At 44.2% G+C, this 7,368-nt stretch overlaps 1 long non-coding RNA gene across 1 annotated transcript; it reads left to right on the top strand.

Annotated features, from left to right (window-relative positions):
- Positions 1-228: 228 nt before the first annotated feature.
- LOC124863438 lies at positions 229-3,211 on the top strand. The gene is made up of 2 exons (XR_007037133.1): positions 229-1,951; positions 2,211-3,211. It is a non-coding gene; the product is annotated as an uncharacterized LOC124863438 (long non-coding RNA).
- The last annotated feature ends 4,157 nt before the right edge of the window (positions 3,212-7,368 follow it).

Below are 7,368 nucleotides of genomic sequence, written 5' to 3'. Positions count from 1 at the left end.
CACTGACAGAAGTGAGGCTGCCATGCACAGGTGCCACCGAGCCCTCTGACCACCATCAGCAGGCAAGTCGGGTGAAGTGTCTTGCCCAAGGTCACAACAACTGAGACGGACAGAACGGGCGTTCGAACTGGCATCCGGACGAACTCCTACCACTTGAGCCACAACTGTCCCTGGTGGGACACTGAAGGTGCTCTCCGTATTTGGGAAGTTCATCGGAGAGGTATGCACTGTTAAAATCCCCAAGAACAATGATGAGAGATTCTGGATGTTTTTTCTCCACGTCTGTTATCAGCTCAGCCAGTTGTTTTTCAATATCTGAAGTGGAGCCTTGAGGTGGTATGGAAGCGCCAACCAGTACAGACAAGGGGAACTCCCTCTGTGAACGGTTTACAGTTTATGAGAAATGACTGCAGGTCAGAACTACATGTCTTCTTCAACACTTTGATATCTCTGCACCAACCGTCATTTATATAAAAGCAGATTCTGCCTCCTTGCTTTTTCCCCAATAAGTCCACATTGCGGTCTGCTCTGAACTGTTCTTCTGGCTAGGATCTCAGTGAAGCTTTTGTCAATGAATGATGGTGAAAAAATGCCAAAAGAGACCTATCTGATGTTTAGAAGTTCCTCTTTGCTGAAAGAGACCACCGAATGGTGGCAAAAAGCACCACAAATCACAAAAAGCTCTGAGGCTGCAATCAGCGGCGCCATCTTGGATCAAATTTATTTGCCCTTATTTGGTCATCGAAGCCACGATTACAATCAACACCCATAAAATTAAACTGGCTTCACCTGGTTGACTCCAACTAAGACAGAATAAATGCAAATTAAGCCTTCTTGGTTTGTTATTGTTAATTAATCTGTCTTTAGTATTTTAGTTGTTGAGCTACATCTGATAAAGCTAATCCAGATGTCCTAAAAGAAGCAAAATGGTCAATTTATTGAAGGACACCATCTTCATCCTCATTTAAAATATGAAATTTAAATGAAACTGTCATGCTGAGCACGTGTGCATTTCCTCTCTCTCACCTCTTCCCGCAGGGTAGGACAGGCAGGTGCAATCACACAGTTGAGGATCATCTGGGCTAATCAAGGAATCGTGTCTTTTGCGTGAGTTTTTGTGCTCCTCTCTCCCAGAGTGGATTACACTGGAGACCCAGACCTGCCTTTTCCCCAGCTTAGAATCCAAGTTCGTGTTTAGAATGGAAGTACTTTACTGTGCTTACATGACAAAGACCCTCCTTCAGCATCCTGGAACCTGCGTGCCAAGGAAATTACTTAATACTTCTCCTGTGAACCAGCCTGGTTACCTCCTGCTTGTCCACCCTCCAACTCCGAACCCCGTCACCTGGACAAAGACAGAAGAGAACCTCCTGTCAATCTCAGCCTCCGTGGCATGACTCACCTCTCCCCATGGAAACAGCATCTCCACTTAAAAGGAAGAAGAATCATCCTTCCGTTCATAATTGTACATCTCCTGCCAGCTACAGTAACTTCACTCCCTCCTTTAGTGAACCGACCATCAGAAACTGGACCCCTTGACGAGCCTGCTCTTTTCTCCTGTTTTTCAATAAACCTGTTAAACCTGGACTCTGCCTTCGTAATTGTTGCCAGCTCTAGAGGGACTTGGTTATCCACCATGACAGAAACATTTAGTATAGCTGAGCAATGTTTGTAAATCTTGGATTAAAAGAATGCCACGAGCACCAATGGTGTTCTGCCAGCAATGGCAATCTTGGCAGGCAGACAGGACGATTTACACAATTTTTTTTTTTTTCTTGCAGTGCTGAAACGGAGAGAAGTTGCCGAGACTGTGACCATTGTGGAGACTCCACCCATTGTTGGGGTCAGAGTTGTGGGCTGGATCAGCATTCCCCTGTGGCCTCAGTTGCTTCAAGACCATCTTCGCTGAGCACATCAGTGACAAGTGCAGGCGTCGCTTCTACAAGAACTGGTCAGTTTGGACCATAAATTAAATTCTTATGTAGACGTTGTCAGTAGAAACGGAAAGGAAGGACCCTAATACATCAGGTGGACTCTGTGGCAGCTCCTGTCAGTGGCCCTGCATTATGATGATTGAGACATTTGCTGAAATGCTTATAATCTGATCCACCCCCCCTTATTATTGATGGAAGGATTGCAGCTCTACCGCTGGCCCTTTTGGGGGGTTAAGAGGGACCTGTGCCAACCTTTGCTATGCTTGCCTCTCTCAGGAACAAATCCAAGAAGGCCTTCACCAAATAATGCATAAATGGTAGGATGAGGACGGCAAGCAGCTGGAGGAAGACTTTGCTGCCATGAAGAAATACTGCCAGGTCTCCTGAGTGTCTCTTAGGCTTCAAATCAGCCACCGTGCCCTGGAGAACATCATCAAATTCATCAACACATTGTCCAAGATCCTAAGACTGATTTAACTAACAGTTAAACATGTTTGCAAAGGTCTGACTGACTGCAGTGTTAGTTTAAGGTTCACATCTCAGAAAAAGCTTGTGTTTAGAAAACTTTGTGAAGTTTAGACAAAAAAATTTAATTAACCGAATGGGACACCCCAAAGTATTCAGGGATTTAATTTCTTTTAAAAGAGGTTTTAATACTGGGTGGAAAATTGGTTTCTGGTATTAAAATTGTGCATCCATAACTGATCTGTTTTCTTAGTTGTTCAGTGGATGTCATGAACACTAGATTTTATTCCAGTACCAGTAGGACTTTTTCTGAGGTAGCGGAGCAGTGCCTCTTTGTGCTGGTCTTCTTTCTGTTCACCCTTTGGGAAAGTGTAAAGGAAACATTTACGCTAAAAGCTAAAGGGGCAGTTTGGATCAGTACCCTGTACCTCAGGGCCCACTGTCCTACATGCTTTATGTGCTTCCCTGCAGCTGCACACCTTAAATGACCCCAAAGCACTTAAATAAATGGCTGGTAAACAGGTTTTTGCAGCACTTAATGGTTCAACGTGGTAAGGCCACCATTTAAATCAGTTGTGCTGCAGGGACACATCATGAAACCTGTAGGACAGTGGCCCCTGTAGAACCGGCTTGGGGACTACTACTATAAAGGCCTTCCTCAGCAAACTGCTCTGTTTGACTGGCGTGCACTCTGTGTAATTATTGTCCTTCTGATGCGAAAAGATTGGATTTTTTTTGGCTCACAAATTTTTCCAAAATTCAATAACTGTCACTTTCGCTGTTGTGAAGAATTAATAAAAACAACAAACATGTCTAAGTGTTTTTATTTCTGCTAATGCTGTAAAATATCATGTGATCATGTTTGAATTTTTAACATTTAACATAATACGTGAGGTTTGTAGAGTCTGAACTGACGCTCTTTGAGGGGTTTTAGCAATTTCTCTGTCTTCTTTGGTTGAATTTGTTAAGATGTTCACTCCTGGCAAGATTGACAGTTGTCTTAAATTTTTCCGAGAGTAAATAATCTCTCTGTAGAATGATGGACTTCAAGTAGTTCTTGGACCTGGTCTTTTAACCTATGGTCAGCAACACTTGCTTCTCTGTCTGTCTGCTTTGGCATTGCGTTGGCAAACGTGTGCTCCAGAGCAACAAACATCCAAAACTTGCTTTCACTGAAAAACCAGCTTGTTTAGAGGATTAAGTCCTGAACAAAACTTGAGCCCTCTAACCACTTTCAAAATAACTAACCATAAGATTGTTGTCGAAAGGTTCAGGTAAAGTTGGAAAAGTGACGTGTTTAGTTGTTCCTCTGCTTGTGTTTAGGGTTTCTCCCTTGTGTATTGCAGCTGAAAAGATTACGGTCAGCTGTGATGGAAGCAACCACCTATGCAGAACCAATGGACAGCAAGTTTAGCAAACCATGCATGTTTTGTTTTTTTTAACTGGCCATATGTCCTTGATGTAAGGCTTACTGACGGCGGAGCTCACACAGTCGCAGGTCAGTAATTAAGCCCCAACATCATCTGTTCTGACACATCACCACCAAAACTAAAGCCACCACGTCAGCAGGTAATGAGGAGGACCCTGAGAGGGCTCTGCAGGCCAGTTAGGTGTCCAGCTGAAACATCTCTCGGGGACCTCTCTGCATAATATTCAGCGCTCTTTGCAGAAATCCGGATTTACTGGGAGGATTTTCAAGGTCCCACTCATCTCAGCTACAGCAGAGGGAGCTGAAGGGCGTTGGTTCTTTGTGGAGCAGCACTTTAAGACTGACGTTTTCTCTAACAAAGCAGTTTAACAAAAAAAAGTCTTTTCTGAAGTACAGTGGTGATAAAAGTGAGAACCCAGAGTGCAAATAGCAGCAGCAGGATGAAGGCTGGAGGAGAGTCATGGAGATGAACCCTCTTGTTACATAACCATCTCTAGAGACTGACCTCTGCCCTGCTGCAACTTTATATAACAACCACCCCACCCCATCATGCCCTGCTGAATGTGATGGCCCAGGCCATTACTGCTCCTCAGTCCTGCTCAGGTGGGGTCAGATGTTCTGGCAGGTGATCTCTGTCTGACCCTGCCCAATCTGGGTTTTTTCGTTCTCTTTGTCTCTTAAAGCATGTTAATCATGTTTTTAACATGCATTTTTCCGGTTCTTATTTCTTTGTTTTTGTTTATTGGTAGGGGATTTTTGTGTCTCCGGAGGTATTTTGTCCCAGAGTGCAGTCATTTTGAATGAATCTGTTAATTTGAACCACTGTTTTTAGTTTGTCAATAGTCATAATTGTTCTGTTTTGGTTTCAGTGTTTTTTTTACATCATCTTGTAAACTCTTTCTGTAAGCTTTCTCTGTATCTATTTGTTAGCTTCCTAATCATCAGTGTTGAGTCTAGTCTTCCAGAGCTATCAAATGAACGGCTCATTGACAGGCCTCCACATAGCTGAATGACATACTGATGAGGGAATTCAGCCATTTTGTTCAGGTGTGTAGGAGAAGGGATGCATCTAAAAGCTGCAGGATAGTAGCTCTTCAGTGCTGGACTTGGGCAACTTTGATCAAAGGTATCAGCTCTAGACATACGACACACAAGGAAGACAGTCATCAGATGAAAAAAACATCTTAACATTACTAAGAACTGGATGTATCTTCAAAATTATGAAAATATGAGAAGAGATTCCACAGTATCCTTCTCATGGCTGGACGAGGAGATAGGGTGGTACAAGCCGTTTCTCAGAAGAAAAACATCCACATGAGCACATTTGAAGTCTCAGAAAATTAAGTGGGGGGAAAAGTGTTGTGGTCTAAGGAAAGTTAAACTTTTCAGCCATAACTCCAAATTGTAGGTTTGGGCCTAGACTCTTCACCATACCTACAGTGAATAGCTCTTTGGAGATGTTTTTCTTCAACTAAGCTGGGGTCTTAAAGAAAGTAAAGGTGAATTATAAACACCTACAAGAACCAGTCAATGATGGCAAAAAAAAAAACCTCCAGGATTCGGCAGAATCTGTTTTTTTCTGGGAAGAAACCAGTGCCATCAGAAACTGCAGTTCCAAAATTCAGTTTTTTGGGTCATACATCCGGGTCCTTTTCGCTCGCAAAAGTTGTTAATCACCTTGAGAAAGCTGTGCATTTTGGAACAGCAGCACATGACAAACTGCTCACAAAACAAACAGCACTGATATGGCATTGATATGGTTTATTTGTCATATGCAGGTTAACACGCAGTCAACAATTCGATTAAATGCGTAGGATAAGAAGAACCCTTCAAATCACTATAAAAACAAAGTGGCGTGCAAAAAAGTACACATCATGCAGCAGTAATAAGCAAATAAAGCCTCATAGATGTGGTTTCGTGCAGAATTATTGTCCAGAGTTCAGTAGTTTGACAGCATGTGGATCATTACGGAGCCCGCGAGGGGACATGGGGGGATATTTTTCTTTTGCGTTGCCACGCAATACTTTTGCATTCCCACGCAATACTTTGTGGGATAGTTTCCAAACCAGACAACAGCAACAATGTACAATGGGGTTCCATAACAATGGAAAAAACACCAAACCCGTTTTTGAGGTTTATTGAGTTTTATTTTGAAATTGGCCTTAAATATAAGGATATTCAGTCAGTGCTTGCCAAAAGGCACGCGTGTTACATCAGTGAGCGACACCTCAAAAGAATCCTCAGGACAGTTACCTGGAAGACGCAAGCACTGCAAATCAACGAATAGAATACTGGTGGCGCTTTCTTCGTACAGAGTGCATGGAGTTCTGGCTGTCCTTGTTTGCTGACATAAGAGACAACGGATTCTTTGATGGAGGCTTTCCGGACAAAAGCATCCTGCAGTTTTGCTGCGTGGGACTCATACAGGTGGGTTAGTTTAAACTAGTAATTTGACTGTCTCAAAAAATTGAATGTATTGTTGTTGTTGTTGTTAGTAGTACTATTAGTAGTACCAAAATAAAAATAAATAATTAATAGCATTATTCCGCTGATCTGTGCCGTAAATGTTTTTGTTTTTTTTGTTTTTTTGTCATTTTAATTCTTCATGGTGAAAATCTCTGGACTTTCAGTTCAGCATGAGAAAATGTAGTTCTAAACCCTGTCTTAATCAGTTTTATTTTGCATTCAGATTAATAATACTGCACTAACTCAATGGAGCTCATGCAAGTCTAGATCTAGATTTCTGTTCTAACATATATTTGATATTTCAGATCTAATATAAATATGCTCCGCTCCTTGAACCGCCACCTTAACCTGGTGGAGGGGTTTGAGTACTCGAATGATCCTAGAGGCTATGTTGTCTGGGTCTTAAATGCCCCTGGTAGGGTCTCCCTTGGCAAGCAGGCTCTAGGTGATGGGTCAGACAAATAGCAGTTCAAGAACCCCTCATGACGACGATTAAATCGAGGCACGCGATGTTGCCCAGTACGGCGGAGCCGAGGTCCCACCCTGGAGCCAGGCCTGGGATCGGGACTCGTCGGAGAGCGCCTGGTGGCTGGGCTGCTCCTCGCGGGACCCAGCCGGACCAAGCCCAAACGAGAGATGCGAGACCATCCCCCAGTGGGCCCACCACCTGCAGGGGGAACCGTGAGGGACCGATGCAAAGAGGATTGGGCGCCAGACGAAGGTGGAGACCTCGGCGGCCCGATCCCCAGATGCTTAGGCTGGCTCTAGGGACGTGGAATGTCACCTCGCTGGGGGGGGAAGGAGCCTGAGCTTGTGCGGGAGGTCAAGAGATATCGACTAGAAATAGTCGGGCTCGCCTCTACGCACAGCGTGGGCTCTGGAACCCATCTTCTTGAGAGGGGCTGGACTCTCTTCTACTCTGGAGTGGTCCACGGGGAGAGGCGGCGGGCTGGGGTGGGTTTGCTTGTTGCCCCCCAGCTCAGCCGTCTCATGTTGGGGTTTACCCCGGTGGATGAGAGGGTCGCATCCCTGCGCCTTCGGGTTGGGGAGAGGTCTCTGACTGTCGTTTCAGCC

This window comes from Girardinichthys multiradiatus, chromosome X (genome assembly GCF_021462225.1).
Source record: "Girardinichthys multiradiatus isolate DD_20200921_A chromosome X, DD_fGirMul_XY1, whole genome shotgun sequence".
Taxonomy (NCBI): Eukaryota; Metazoa; Chordata; class Actinopteri; order Cyprinodontiformes; family Goodeidae; genus Girardinichthys; species Girardinichthys multiradiatus.
Note: the sequence above shows the minus strand (reverse complement) of the source record. Positions and strands in the feature narration are given on the sequence as shown.